The sequence below is a fragment of the Dipodomys spectabilis genome, unplaced genomic scaffold (genome assembly GCF_019054845.1).
Source record: "Dipodomys spectabilis isolate Male_0828 unplaced genomic scaffold, ASM1905484v1 ptg000118l, whole genome shotgun sequence".
Taxonomy (NCBI): domain Eukaryota; kingdom Metazoa; phylum Chordata; class Mammalia; order Rodentia; family Heteromyidae; genus Dipodomys; species Dipodomys spectabilis.
Window position 1 is genome coordinate 1,204,591 of NW_024870795.1, and position 15,475 is coordinate 1,220,065.

Consider the following 15,475-nt stretch of genomic DNA (forward strand, 5'->3'; position numbering starts at 1 on the left):
ATCCACTAGCTCAAACATGTCCACAGAGTTGGCCACCACAGGGCCCCCAAGGTTCCTACCGGGAGGAAGTGGGTCAAGAACCTCTTCTTTGCCTTTTTCCTTCCTTCTTTCTTTGGGGCTAGTACTGGGGCTTGAGCTCAGGGCCTGGGTGTGGTCCCTTAGCTTTTCTACTCAAGGCTGGTGCTCTACTTTTTTCTTTCTTTTTTTTGGTTGGGCATGGGGCATGAACTCAGGGCCTGGGCATTATCCCTGAGCTTTTGTGCTCAAGGCTAGCACTGTTCCACTTAAGTCATAGCTCTACTTCCAACTTTTTGCTGGTTAACTAGAGAGCAGTCTCATGGGCAGACTTCAAACCTTGACTCTCAGATCTCAGCCTCCTGAGTAGCTAGATTGCAGGTGTGAGGTACCCACATCCCTGGCCCAAGTGGGACACTCATAGAACACCCCGCCCCAGGCAGGTGAGGAGAGCAGAAAGATGCTGCAGAGATAGAAAGGGAGCCTGGGTTCAAATCTAGACTTAGCTCACTCTTTCCTTTCACTTCCCCTGTATCCAGGGCCTTCATTTACAAATGATCTCGAAATCAAGACTCTCTGTGGAGTCCTTGTGAGGACTGGTCTGAAACGACATGGCTACCCGCTGGAGCAGAGCGAATGGGAGCAATCTGCATGGCGGCCGGTGGTGTGAGCAGGACATGGTGGCTGTGTGGCACCATTCTCTATGTGGATTTCTCAGTGGCACTGGCAGCTTTCTGAGGATGACCTGCCAGAGTCCTGGTGCTGTTGGAAGGGCCAAAATCAAGCCATCAAGGGTCTTAGGCTCTGGGAAATGGAGAGAGGAGGATTTCCCCGAAATGAACTAAACCTCTCGAATCTTGGTACGATAGAAGTGGAGGGAGATTTCAACAGCAACTCCCTTCACCCCCTGTCCCTTCACCCCCTCTACCTTCACGGCCTTCCTCCTGTGGAGCAGGGGGCTGGAGCTCCTCTTTCCAGAGCAGAAGAGCTCAAAGAACTTGCCTGAAGTCCACCAGACAGTCCCACAAACCCAGCTGGAAGGCTCCTTGACCACATGCCCACCCACAAGTCCACAAGGATGCATCTTTGACCCACCTGCCGTGGTCCCAGTCTTTGCCCCTGAAACAGAAACGTGTCTTGGTTGTGTGGACTGTGGTCCCGCCTGGGCCGTGCACTCCTCTGACTACCTGTATGGTTCCTCGCCTTCCACAGCAGGGCCCAGAACTAGAGCGTACAAGCACTCGTGTGTGGAACGGCCACAGCAAAAAACACCCAGGTCTCCTGTGCACTAACCACCCTCCCCTGCTCTGAGGGGGGCTCAGCTCAGCCCAGAAGCTTCCCCCAACAACCAGTTAACCTTTCAGTACTTGGCACACATGCCATGTGACAGCTTTTTCCCAAGAACAAAGTCCTAGTCCTAGTACTCTCCAAAGATCCCTGACTCTGTCCAAGTCAACTTTAGAAGTGTATGCTGAGTCTGATTCCCTGGTTGGAGGATGCAAGACTGACTGGCAGAATGCAAACATACTGCACTTACTACATGGAGACAATCTGAGAACAAAGGATCATACTGAAGGCCAGTAGCCATTAGCAACTGTCATTTGCAGGTACCCACAAAACCCACAGACAGGTCCAGGGTGGGCAGGTGGGTGACAATTGGCCTACATACACTAACAAGCCAGTTTCCACTAGCTGAGCAGTGCATCATATGTACAGTGGGGTTTTGTTTTGCTTTGCTTGTGTCCTACTGGGACTCCAACCCAAGGTCTGGCTGCTTTCTCTTGGCTTTTTTGCTCAAGGCCGGCACCCTACCACTTGAGCCACTGCTCTACTTCCAATTTTTTGGTGGTTATTGGAAATAAGACTCCCATGGACTTTCCTGCCTTAGATAGCTTCAAATCTTGATCCTCAAAATCTCAGCCTTCTGAGCAGCGGGGATTACAGGAGTGAGTCACTGGCACCCATTATGTACGGTGTTTTGAGTGCTCCAACAGCTGCCTCAGCCAGGGTATTATAACTCAGTGCTCCCCAAGATGAAGCCTCAGGATGCCAGCATGGCTGGCTTTTCCCTTCTCTTCACTGGGGAAAGCCAAACTAGGGGCTACAGAGAATGAGGAGAATTTGCTCATGTTATATCCAATTATTGAGCATCTACTCTGAGAAAAGCACTGGAATGAGGTAGTCAAGAAGGGCTTCTGTGAAGAGGTGGTCTTTCTGCAGAGACCTAAAAGCTATGGAAGCAGCGAGGCACAGAGCATGTCAGGAAAAGAGCACCGTATTGAGGTGAAACCCTGCAGGATAGACTTGAGGAATGGCTAGACCCCAGAGGAGAAAGAGCCAAGGGTGGTTGAAGAACAAGGCCGAGCCGAGCCTCCTTCAACTCCAGAGCGAGGAGCTGAGATTTTATTTGTGGTGTCATGTCCTCCCTAAAGTGTTCGAACCAGAGCAGGGATGTGATTTCATTTCGATTGTTAAAATGTCCCTCAGACTGCTGGGCAGGGACCGCACAGTGGGAAAAATAGAGAGCAATAAGGCACAGTCCAGGAAAGAAGCAGGGAGGGAGCAGAAGACTTGGCCCAGTGGGGCAGTGGGATAGGGCAGATGGTGGAGGATGGGTGAGAGATGAAATTTTCAAAGATCAATCATGCTTGATTAAGAACTAGTCATGGGCTGGGAAGGTGGCTCAGTGGTAGAGCGCTTGCCTTGCATGCCTGAGGCCCTGGGTTCAATTCCTCAGCACCACATAAGCAAAAAGAAAAAAAGCCGGAAGTGGCGCTGTGGCTCAAGTGGTAGAGTGCTAGCCTTGAGCTGAAGAGCTGAAGGACAGCGCCCAGGCCCAGAGTTCAGGCCCCACGACTGGACCCCCCCCCCAAAAAAAAAAAGAACTAGTCATGGCTAACTTGATTAGTTATTATTGATTAGTTATTATTTACTCACATCTGTAATCCTAGCTACAGGAGGCTGAGATTTGAGGATCATGGTTCAAAACCAGCCTGGGCAGTAAAGTCCCTGAGACTCATCTCTAATCACTAAAAAGATGGAAGTAGAGCTGTGGCTCAAATGGTAGAGTGCTAGCCTTGAGAAAAAAGCTCAGGGACAGTGCCCAGAGCCCCAGGATGAGCATATAAATGATGATGATGATGATGATGATGATGATGATGATGATGATGATGATGATGATGATGATGATGATAACTCTAGTGGCTCATGTCAGTAATCCTAGCTACTCAGGAGGCTGAGATCTAAGGATCGCAGTTCAAAGCCAGCCCAGGCAGGAAAGTCCATGTGACTCTCATCTCCAATTAACCATCAGAAAACCCGAAATGGAGGTGTGGCTCAAAGTGGTAGAATGCTAGCCTTGAACAAAAGAGCTCAGAGACATACTCCTCAGTTCAATCTCTTTCTCAGACTAGGCCTATGTCTATCATCAGGGATGGCACAGTGCAGATTTTTCCCCCTGAGAAGAAATCTTACCTCCATAGCCCATGTAAGCACAGGACACAAGCAGTGGGACACAGGCATGACTGACCATTTCTGGCAATATTTGAAAGAAACCAAGGCCCAGAGAGGTCACGAGACTTCAGATCTCACAGCAAACCATGTAGGAAGTCTTAAAACCACAAGTGTAGTTTTTATAGCTGTTGGATCATGTGCAGTAATTTTGAGAAGCCTTACCTAAGAGACATCCTTGGAGAACTCGTTTCTCTAAAGAGTGAATAATTCATTTCTGCAATAACCTCATCAAGTTTCGATATTTATGGGCATCAGTTGCCTTCCATGTTTTGCATGCAAAACACCTAGCTAGCCTCTGATGTTAGGAAGATACAGTTAGGTAAAGCCCCCTAGCCTCACACACTTTAAAGGCTGGTGGGAAAATGGGCAGGGAGTTGGGGAGGGGAACAGAGCTGTAACACTGAAGGCAATGAACAAAGACCCCCACGATGTGTTATGCTACAAACTGCATCGAGACCCAGCCGACATAGATCTGACCGACAACATCTCATATACATTTTCTCAAGCTTCTTTCAAATGCACGCTGAACCTTTGGACCCCCTCCGCCCCTCTCCCCGCCATGACAGAGTCTCTGAGGCTAAGGTAAATGTCAATGCTGTCTCATACAAATGGACCCTGATTCCACGCCGGTCATGTGACTCTGGTCTACATTTGTTTCCTGGTGGCCTGGCATAATACAAGCTGCTGCGCCTCTGGCCTTCTTTCTCCCCTGGTCTTTACTAACGGTTTAGCCAAAGCCAGCATGGGCTGGATGACTGTGTGAGGCAACGAAGAAGGCAGGCAAGGGGCTGTGCTCAGGCGCTCAACCAATTCTTGGCTCAAAGGGAATCCTGTTGTGTAGCTTTGTGACTCTGACATTTTTATTTCCAGCCTCAGGTCAGCTGAGCTCCAGATTCACACATCCAGCTATGACATCTAGCTGGATACGTGCTTTGCTATTAACTCATTATGTCCCAAACAGCTTTCTACAATGCCACCACCCAGCCTCATCCTCCCCGACATCTACCATCAGGGCTGCTGCCATCACCACTGCCACCATACTTCATCATGGATGACACCACCAGTTTCTGGCTTCCAAATCTAACCTACCACTCTCCACTCTAGCATTTCACTCAAATGACTCCTCCTGTAGCATTTGCCAAACTTTTAATAATCTCACCACCGAGGTACAGTGCAGGATTTGTGATGGCAGGAACAGCATCTACCTGCAGGCTCATTGTGGCTCAGGGTCTAGCACAGAGGAAACGCTAATATGTGCTGAATTAAAACAACAAAGCCAAGCACCAACAGTTCATGCCAATAATCCTAGCTGTTCAGGAGGCTGAGATCTGAGGATCACGATTCAAAGACAGCCCAGGCAGGAAAGGCTGTGTGACTCTTAGCACCAATAAACTACCAAAAAAAAAAAAGCTGAAAGTGTCTGGTGCCACTTTTTTGCTCAAGCATTAGTCTTGAGCAAAAGCAAACAAAACCTTGCCAGACTGCTTTGAAGGTGGCATGTATCAGTGTATATTAAAACCTCTGACCCTTAGCCAGGTACCAATGGTTCACACCTGTAATTGTAGCTACTCAATAGGCTGAGATCTGACATTTGTGGTTCAAAGCCAGCCTAGGCAGGAAAGACTGAGACTCTTATCTCCAAATACTACCAAAAGCTGGAAATGGAGGTGTGGCTCAAGTAGACCAAGAAGCTAAGGGACAGCACCTGTGCCCTAAATTCAAGCCCCAGTACTGGCACGTGTGCACTCACACACACACACACACACACACACACACACACACACACACACACACACACACACACACACACACACACACACACACACACACACACACACACACACAGGCAATTGCTCCAACCATATGGGAAAGAAGCTATTTCCCATTTTCTTTCTCCCTTTTTGCAATATGTCTGTTTTAATAGAGTGGGAGAGCCTGATATTGCCAGCTCTTGCTGTCCCCCAAGCAGCCTCCCTTGCCTCAAGCAAATAGCTCTTCAGCATCACCTGTTCCAAGGCCCGTGCCTCTGCCCCAGCCCTCATTGCTCCTCTCTTCACCATCAGTGAGCTATGCAGGCCCCTGCCAGGCCAGCTGTGTTCTTGCCCCCAGCACTGCTTTGAAGCCTGGAGCTTTCGCTGCATGTTTGTTTACATCAAGACACCATGTATGCGACAGAACATGGATAAGAAACAAGCACCTGGTGATGAGTGGCCTTCATCTCCCACCAGCTCCAACCTCAGTCAGCAACATCTGCACACCTCAGTGAGCTCATCTGCTGGAGAGGGAGTGTGGTGCAGGCCACAAGCCACTGCAGCTGGAGGGAGAAGCCAATCAACTCAGTAGGCAAAGATCAAGCCCTTCAATGGGCCAGGACCTATGGCTGGACTCCAGCCCTGGCTCCATTCATTACCAAGCAGGAAACAGGTCAAGTCCCTTAGCATTTCTGGCCTTAGGTTTCTTCATCTGCAAAATGTGTATACTGATCATTCGACCCCCTGATACTTTTAACAATATTCTTTCTGCCATGGTGTCATTTAATATTCTTTATCCAGTTGTACAGTAAGGATGTAGTGTGCCTACCTAGTGCCAGGCACCAAGCTTGGCATGGCCCAAAGGAGAAGGTATTGGCTTTCCTTGAGCTTGCATTATACTGGGAAAGACATGGATTAAGTGCAATTTACCAAAATGTTAAATTGCTCTAATGCATCCAGTAGTATATTAGTTTAGCACCTATTGTATACCAGTCCCTGTGCTGGACCTAGAACTCTTTGGCCTCTCAGTCAGCTTGTCTACCCAGGGGTAGAGGGTGTTTAGGGTTCCCTGAGGATATAGTACTTTCTCTTGCAGGATGTGTAGAAGATAATCAGACAGAGCGGGAAAGGATGTCTGTGACACAGGCTAAAATCCAGAGGTATGAGATAACTCAAGGTGCAGGAACCCTCACATTTTTCTGTGTGCTAGAAGGAAGGGTCCCCATGGGTGGGGATGGGGCAGGAGCAGACCACAGGAAGGGCAGTGGCTGGTCATAAATGACCTGGAAGTTCGACAAGGTGTGGACGTTTGTATGGAAAGCCATGGAGAACCACTGGGAGGTTGCCGGCTGGGTTGAGGAAAGGGGAAGAATAAATAGAGACTATGGTCATCAGATACTACCAAGACCTGGTTACAGCTTAAGAGATTGCACCCATTCCAATGATTCCATGAGACTGGAGACAGGGAGAAAACTAGAACTGAACCAAGGAGATACCGAGGAAGATGGACCCAAAAGACATCAGGAAGGTAAAAGTTACAAAGGTTATCCACAACAGGTCATTAGTTATTGCTAGAAACGCCTGCGTATCTAAAGCCAGTGACTTAAAGCAACTACTTATTTGTATAGATTTCCTGATCAGGAAAGTGATGGTTGGGCTCTGCTGGGCGGAAGTGGACTTGATCATGTGCCTGCAGTTGGCTGATCTCAGCCTGTCTTAATTAGAGTGGTTTGGTCCTGCTCTGGATACCTTTCATCCTCCTCCTGGGACCATGGTGCCAATCTGGGCAATGCTTTTATGGCCAAAGAGGTCAGAGGCATTAAGAAAGCAAGCTGGATCAAGCCAGTACTTTGGAAGCCTTTGGTTATTTCCCATTGGCCAATCTTTCCATCGACTAAATCATATGGCCAAACCCAAGGTAAAGCACAGAAGCTACATTTCTTTCTCCTTCAGAAAAAGGTCTGTCAAGTCACATGGCAAAGGGTATGGAAGAAGATTTGGGATTTTTGATGCAATGTCCTGCTTCAGATGAGGGATCAGAACAGAAGAGTAAGAGACAAGAGGAGTTCTTGACGAGGCAAGAGGGTTGTTTTTATCTTTGATTTTACTAAGGATGAGCTGCCCCACACTTGAACCTGTACCCTACGGCCCACTTTTACCTCTGCCTTCCTCAACCAAACAACCTCCTTCAAGAATTAAGCCTGTAACCAGGGCAGGGAGATGCAATCAAGAATTCAACCTATATCCTATAAAATTAAGTAAGGAAAGGGGCAGGTAGGGTAGGGATGGGGAGAATGTTGAAAGGGGTGACATCTGATCAAGATGCATTATGTTCGTATAGTGCTTTGTAAAATGGCAACTCATGTGTGCAACTACTCAAAGATAATAAAATAAGTTTTTAGAGAAATCTGTTTGTTTTTTTAAGAATTACACCCAAGACCAGGGTCATCTCTGGCACAATGTCCATGCAGACAAACACCTTGCTCAACATGTTCTGGGGAAGAGCCCCCTCCTCCAGGCCTTCCCAGCTGCCTGTCAGCCCCACCTTACCCTGCCCCCCACCCCATCCCAGGTGGCATCCCTGGAGACCAACTTTCCATTCCCACTCAGCCTGTGTTGATTACACATTCCCAAGATTTGTTTTCCTCTGTGTAGGCAGAAACAGTTGTACACTGCTTCCAATCCTGCAAACATAGGGTGTGTGCGTGCGTGCGTGCGTGCGTGTGTGTGTGTGTGTGTGTGTGTGTGTGTGTGTACACTGAAGGAATCCATGACTGTCTTTGGGAATCCTCTCTTCTCTGCTGTTTAACAAGCATTTATGGTGTCACCTAGTACCCCACTAGTTTTAATTATTAACTCATTTCATGAGCATAACAATGCTTCAAGATACCACTATTCAGAGGGGAGACAGAGGCACAGAAAGGTTAAGTCATTTCTTCAAGGACACATAGGGAAATGGGCACATTAGGATTTGAACCCAAGCAGTCTGGCAGTAGAGCCCACGTTTAGCCACCATTATTTCTCTGCCATTTGTATTCTTTTCCTCTCTGAATTTCCAAAAGTCCAGGAACCTGGCTTCTTGAACTCACACCTGTCCCATGTCCTTCTTTATTTCATCTGAATGGGTGTTCTGGTTAAATTGTTTCCCAAAGGGGATGTCCATTCCTACCTGCTGGTCCCTGCAAATGTGACCCTATTTTGACTGGAGCTTGAACTCAGAGCCTTGTGACATCTGTCATCCAGATAGGATGAAGTCTGACCGACCCAGCAGGGGGTTCCAATCTGCATCATTTTAAGAGAGAGGAAAGGGAGTCAAAGGCACAGAAACCAGAAGCAAGATGACCACATGCAAAAGAGGCAGCAGCCAGGTGCCGGTGGCTCACGCCTGTAATCCTAGCTACTCAGGAGGCTGAGATCTGAGGATTGTGGTTCAAAGCCAGCCCAGGCAGGAAAGTGCGTGAGACTCTTATCTCCAATAAACAACCAGAAAACCAGAGGTGGTGCCATGGTAGAGAGCTCACCTTGAGCTAAAGAGTTGAGGGATAGCATCCAAGCCCCAGAAAACAAGGAGGGAAGGGACAAGAAACAAGGAAGGATTGATTCATTGGTGCAGGCTTCAGAGGGAACATACCTGTGGATCCCTTGATTTCAGACTTCCAGGCTCCAGAATTATTAAAGAATAAAGTGTCTATTACTTGGGCCTCCCAGTTAGATTTTCTACAGGACCCCCACTACACAAGGAAATCTTGAAACACACAAGAGGAGGCAATTCTGGGAAACACTGCCTCTTGCAGGCTCTTCTCCACCAGCCTGAAGTGTAAGATCTCATCCCTACCCACCTCTTGGGTCTTCTTCCTGGTGTATGGCCATCCAGGCAAGCAGGTGCTGTTCTCCCATAGGGCTTTGGGCCTGAAGTGCAAACTCTGGACTCAAGGTAGCTGAGCAGAAAGGAGTGTGCATGAAACCCAAATGGAGCACTTCCTAGGGGACAGATATTTTAGACTTGTCAGTGGCTAAGAGTTGGGTACTGGGAGCTTTGGGCTGGGCTAGGGCTTAGGATTCAAAGTGGCTCTGTTTCTAAGCCCTGGGTGGTTTTGTTGGTTTGGTTTGGTTTTGGATTTGGAGGATGGTGTGTGTTTGTTTGTTTTTTGGATTTGGAGGATGGTATGTGTTTGTTTGTTTTGGGTGTTGGTACTAGGACTTGAACTCAGGACCTGAGCGCTGTCCCTGAGCTCTTTCACTAAAGGCTAACACTCTACCATTTGATCTACAGTTCCACTTCCGGCTTTTTGGTGGTTCCTTGGAGTTAAGAGTTTCATAGACTTTCCTGCCCCCACTGGCTTTGAACAATCTTCAGATCTCAGCCTCCTGAGTAGCTAGGATTACAGATGTGAGCCACCAGCACCTAAGCCCCAATCTTCTACCTGCAAGAAACCAAGACCCACTGAGCTGAAAAGAAATTTCTGGTCACTGTGAGTTCACTTATTGTAAGACCCTGGACTCAGGGGGTGCAGGGGTTAGATTTAAATCCAGGAACTGCTCTTCCTTGGCTGTGACTCTGAGTCAACTTCTTCACCTCTCAGCTCCAGTCCCCACCCACTGGAGGGCCAAGAGGATGAAATTAGGTCATAGGTGCAGAGGGGCTCACCCCCTCCCGCACCACTGCCAAAGTCCCAAAAGTCCCTGTCCCGATCATTATCACCCACTCCAAACACCGGCTCCATACCAGCTCATGATGGCTGAGTACCCAAACCAAACCAAACTTAGCCTTGTCCCTTGGCCAGTCTTCAGAGGACATGGAAAGCTTTCTATTCTCCAAACCCAAGGGTGGTTTTTCTTCTCTCTGGAGGCAAATCTCACTCCCTAGTTGGCCCTCAGGGGGGCTGCAGACAAATCTGAGAAGTTCCTGTCTCATACCTAACTTTCCTTATTCTCTACCCCATTCCATCCCTTCTGCTCAGCAGCCACCCCTCCCCCCCAATCCTCTCTCTCCTGACTGTTCTCTGAAGGTACTAGGGTGATGATGGGAATCTGCTTTGTTCTCATAACTCCATGTTGCTTCCATGGTCTAGGCCCACTGACTACCCTCTCCTCTTAGCTGGTCAAGATGGACAAGACCCAGGGCTCCAGGTCATTATCTAAGGATGATCTGGAAATCCTGAGGTATGACTGCCTCCCTATAGAACCACTGGTTTGTAGAGTGAAGCCATGTCATCCCAGGAGGGAGCCCCTGACCTTCACATGGCTGACATCCCTGCTCCATCCCATCTACCCACCATCACTAATGTGTCCTCAGGCTGCAGAGAGTCTAAAAAGGGGCAAGGGCCTGTTCTAGACATAGCCTGGTATGTGGCGAAAGAGGCAGGGTAGAGAAGTAGACAGACAGACCTAGGTTTGAATCTTGACTCTTCCCCACTTGGACTGGTCACCTCTCTGAGTTCATTTAGGAAATGAATCTCTCTCCCCATGTTTAGTATAAAACAAGTGAGAACATGCCTCTCCTAGACCTTATGTGCAGTGCCTGGCACAGTGACCACTCAAAAAGGCCAATAGGAGAGCACGGAGCAAGCTTGTGCTGGAATCCAACAGATGTGAGGGTTCAAAACCCTACTCTGCCATTTCACAGTCCTATGCCTTGGGCAGGTCATCTCACCTTTCCAAATCACAATTTCTCATTAAAATTGGAAGAGATCCCCCTTTCTGGGGTTTTTTTTAACAAAGATGAAGTGAGGTGCTTGTCTTCTCAACTCTGGAAGGACCCTTGACTTTAGACAGCATTCACATTGAAGTTTTATGAAGGTTTCTCCTGGCTGCAGGTTTCTAAAGGTTGTTGCTATTGTTTTAAATAATGATAAGCCCCTGGCTCTCTAGACTGACCAACTTTGTAGCCTAAAGGCCATATTCTTGGGAACTGCACTTTTTTAAAAGCCTAGAAATATATCCCTTGTGGATTGGTGATGGCTGGGATAGCTAGCCATGGCTTAGGACTCTAAGGCTGGGTGGGCATGGCCTAGGCAAAATGCCGAGGACCACAGTCCCCAAAGCCATCTGCCTGGTTTTGCATCACCGCCTCATGGGGGCAAACAGAGTGACAGCTTGAATCACTTGGCTCAAAAAATAAATAACAAACAAACAAAAAAACAGACTTGTGAGGGGACAGGGGATCTGGAGGGGACAATTCCCAGGGACATCGTGGAGTCAGTCGGAGGCAGAGATGTTCCCCAGGGGAGGGGCTGAGGTCAATCTTGGTATTCACCAGCTCCTGCTGAAGTTAGCCAGGGCTGCTAACTGGCCTGGCATCCGCCAGTGCCCAGGAGGAGGAGGGAGGGGAGAGGGGAGGCAGCACACTGGTGCGTGCGTGCCTGCATGGGGTGATTGTCATGGTTACGCTCTGACAAAACAAATGGCCATGCTTCCTGCAGGCCACCTGAACAGCCACAGCAATGTGGGCATTGATTAAGCTGGCAGCAGGCACTGGGCTTGGACACTGGAGCCCAATCTGGGTGCCCCCCAAGAGCTCTGGGCACAGGGAGGTGGCTGCTAAGGCAGTAGGTGGAAGGAGTGTTTGCATCGACACATGTTGCTTTCTGGGCCAAGGTAAGGGCTGTTTGGGGTTCAGGGGGGAGTAAGGAGGAAGGGCTGGTGCTGAGCCACCCTTACAGGAAGGTGTGTGCTTGAATTGGGGGGAAGGGGAGTGTCTGGCAAAGTGCGCGCGTATGTGAGTAGCAGTGTTGAGTGTGGGGTGTGGATGCTGTATGCTTACTACGTGGGGAGGGGGGTTCAGGAGCTCCCAGCATTAGAAGTGAGAGCAGGAAACCACATGTTGCGCTCTCTCTTGCTCTCTCTCTCTCTCTCTCTCTCTCCCCCCTGCTTCCTTCTTCTCTGGGCATCTCTGTTATCTGTGTGTCTCTCTCATCTCCTCCGTGACTCTGTCTCTCTCCTCTCTCTCTCCTCCCTCCTCCCCGCTCTCCTCCCCCCTCCCACCCCTCCTATCCCTGCCACCTGTTTCTCCCACCATCTCCCAGTCCCCATCATCTCTAGGGCCCCAGGGCGGTCCGGCTCCCTGTGGGCTGCCCACCCCCAGCTGCCTGGCTGGTGCATTGCCCTCTGGGTGACTGGAGTGTGACAGTCTTCAAAGCCACTGGCTGAGTACGCACTCTTCTCTGAGCCCCGAGTCCCTGTCCCTGGGCTCCTGCGAGGTAAGGGGGCTCTGCACAGAGAGGGGTCCGAGGGTGGGCTGGAGGGAGGGAGTCACTGGTGGGGGGAGTTGGCATGGGACCCAGCGTGGGGTCTGGTAACACCGTACAGCCCCAGCCACAAGTCCCAGCATAATGTCTCCTGCGGCAAGCAGCCAGCCAGCCCCAGGATTGTCCCAGTGCAGCCAGGCTGCAGACCAAGCTGGGAGACCTGGGGGAGGGGGGGCCAGGGACTGAGCAGAACCACCATGCCTCCCCTCCTCCCTGCCGAGAGCAACAGGCACCTTCCTTTTCCTCTGTTTCTCTCTCCCTCTCTCCCTCTCCCTCTCCCTCTCCTTCTCCCTCTCTCTCTCCCTCTCTCTCTCTCTCTCTCTCTCTCTCTCTCTCTCTCTCTCTCTCTCTCTCTCCTCTGTCTCTGTCTCTCCTCTCTGCTCCTCCTCCCCTTCTCACTTTCTCTGCTGGGACATTAGTCTATTTCCTGGGACCACCTGTCTGAATTCAAATTGATTATGAGAACTGCAGAGGACTTAAGGGGATGAGGCTCCAGTGGTTGCCTGAGCCCAGATGTGTGTGTGAGAGAGATAGAGAGAGATGGGGAGGGGGGAGACAGAGACATGTGTGGATGAGAGCTTGTGCGGGTGCAGGGGCACTTGTGCAGATGTGTTTGGGAGGGGGGCGGGGAATCCCTGGAGGGACCTGGTGACCTTTATGGAGTGAGCTACTTGAGCTGGAAAGGGGACTCTGGGGTGTATAGATAAGCACCTTTGCATGTTGGGGGTTGGCATGTATGGGATGCACTACACCTGCTGGTATAGAGGGACTTAAGAATGTGTGTGCAAACATGTGTGTATGTATACGCAGGCGTGTGCATATGCAGCGATCTCTGGGCAAAAGCCCAAGGCCTGACACGTGACTCCAGGGCCCTTGTCACATGACCTCATGAGCATCCCTCTCCAGGCAGTGCTTTGGCTATTTCTAATCCATCCCAGGTGGTACTCTAGGACCTAAGGGAGGTGGGCTCTGGAGCCTTGTGGGTGGGCTGCAGACCCTCTTGCTTCTCTGTGTGAGGTGGGCCGATATTCCTGGCCTGAGGGTGACTGGGGCTCTGAACGCCATCCCCCAGCTCTCGTTTCAGGAGTTGGGAAAGTCAGGGCCTCTCAAATAGGAGGACAACTAGCCCCAGGTCTGGGCCAGGGAAGCTCTCGAAAGGTTCCTGCAACCTTTGGCCACCAGGCTGTTAGTCAAGTTGCTGGGCCTGGGGGAGTGGGAGTGGGGGCAGACAGTGATACTGCCAGGCCCATGGCACAGATACACTGGTTGGAGAGGCTTAGATTCCCATTTTGATTCCCTCTGCCTGCCCTTAACTAATCTAGCCACCCTCTCCCCCTCCCCCCCACAGCCCAGAGGGAGGAATCTCTGTCCCTTCTTGTCCCATTGCTGTTCTTCTTTATCCCCTACACTCGCTAGCTGGCAAATGATGATGATGGTGGCTCTGGGCCAGGCCAACTGCATGGGAAAAGGGAACCTGTAGGGAAGAGACCCTGGTGGCCCTGGGGTCCCACCCAGGCTCAGGTCCAGAATGTCCTCTTTGCAGGTCACTGGGTGTGTCTCGGTTCCTCCCTGGCAATCACTTCTCACTACACAGACTCCAGGAACCAAGGCCAGGCTGATCTCACACCCGTCTCTGTTCCATCTCTGCTGGGAAGGGGACCTAGGCCAGGCCAAGCCGAGGGGCAATAGACCTTCTGGGAGATAAAGAGGACCTGGTGGGGTCAGTAGACTAAGGATGGCTCCAGCTCACAGCGACCCACCAGCCTGGTCACCCTACCCGCTTCCTCATGGAAACCCTTGGGGGAACATGTCCTTGCCTTGGCTCCCCTGGGACACTTACTTGCCCAGCATCATGACTGACACATGAAACCTCTGGGTTCCTTAGGAAGAAAGGACCAGGGTCAGGGGAGCCCAGTGAAGAGCTAAGAAGACTTCCCGAAGAAGAAGCGTTAGTATGGTGATGTGGCTGTAGGGATGGAACTGGGGGAGCCAGGAAGGGTGTCATGTGTGTCTGGGTGTTGGGTGTGAGCATGGGGTAGGGGAAGGGGGTCTCAGTCAACTCATGTTGAATCAGTCAGTGGGAATGAACAGACAGATGATAGTAGAAAAGGAGAAGAGGATGGAGGTCATTTGTTTGCTGGGTATCATTTGATGTCAGGCTCTGAGCTATGTATTGGGTTAATATTTTCCAGTCTTTGGTCTTGAGGGTGGGAAGGGGGGAAGGCCAGTAATCCATTTCCAAGCTTATGTCAACTGGTTTCAAAGGAGAGTGTGCTTGGATCTGAGATTTGTTTGTTTTTGTGCCAGTACTGGAACTTGAACTCAGAGCCTGAGCTTTATCTCTTATCTCTTTGCTCAAGGCTGGTGCTCTATCATTTGAGTCACAGCACCATGGCTTCTGGCTTTTTTGAAGATAAGAGTCTTATAGACTTTCCTGTCCAGACTGGCTTTGAACATTGAACCTCAGATATCAGCCTCCTGAGTAGAAGTACAGCTGCCTAGGCATCGAGTATAGACCACTGTGAGGAGACAGGAGGCAGAGGACAAAGGCCTGAGACGGAAGCATGAAGGATTTCTGCCCACTGTAGTCCTAGCCCTGAAGATGAGCTTGAAAAGGTGACAGAAGGGGCAGCTAGATAAAGGACCAGCACCTGCCTGCACCAGGCCCTTACCACTTCACAGTGAGGATTAGAACCAGGAACCAGGCTCATGTCTACAATCCTAGGTATTCAGGAGGCCGAGATCTGAGGATCATGGTTCAAATGCAGCCCAGGCAAGAAAGTCCATAAAACTCATATTTCCAATTAACCACCCAAAAGCCAGAGGTGGAGTTCTGCTCAAGTGGTAGAGTACAAAAGCTAAGGTACATCTCCCAGGCCCTGTGTTTGAGCCTCATTACTGGTATTCACAACACACACACACACACACACACACACACACACACACACA

The 15,475-nt window shown here is 50.1% G+C and overlaps 1 protein-coding gene across 1 annotated transcript in view; it reads left to right on the forward strand.

The window, feature by feature from the left end:
* Positions 1-11,812: 11,812 nt before the first annotated feature.
* Positions 11,813-15,475, forward strand: part of Vwa5b1 (von Willebrand factor A domain containing 5B1) — a 56,161-nt gene continuing 52,498 nt past the window's right edge. Inside the window, exon 1 of the mRNA XM_042688668.1 lies at positions 11,813-11,876. The gene's annotated coding sequence lies outside the window, so the exon portion shown is untranslated. The remainder of the gene's footprint in view (positions 11,877-15,475) is intronic.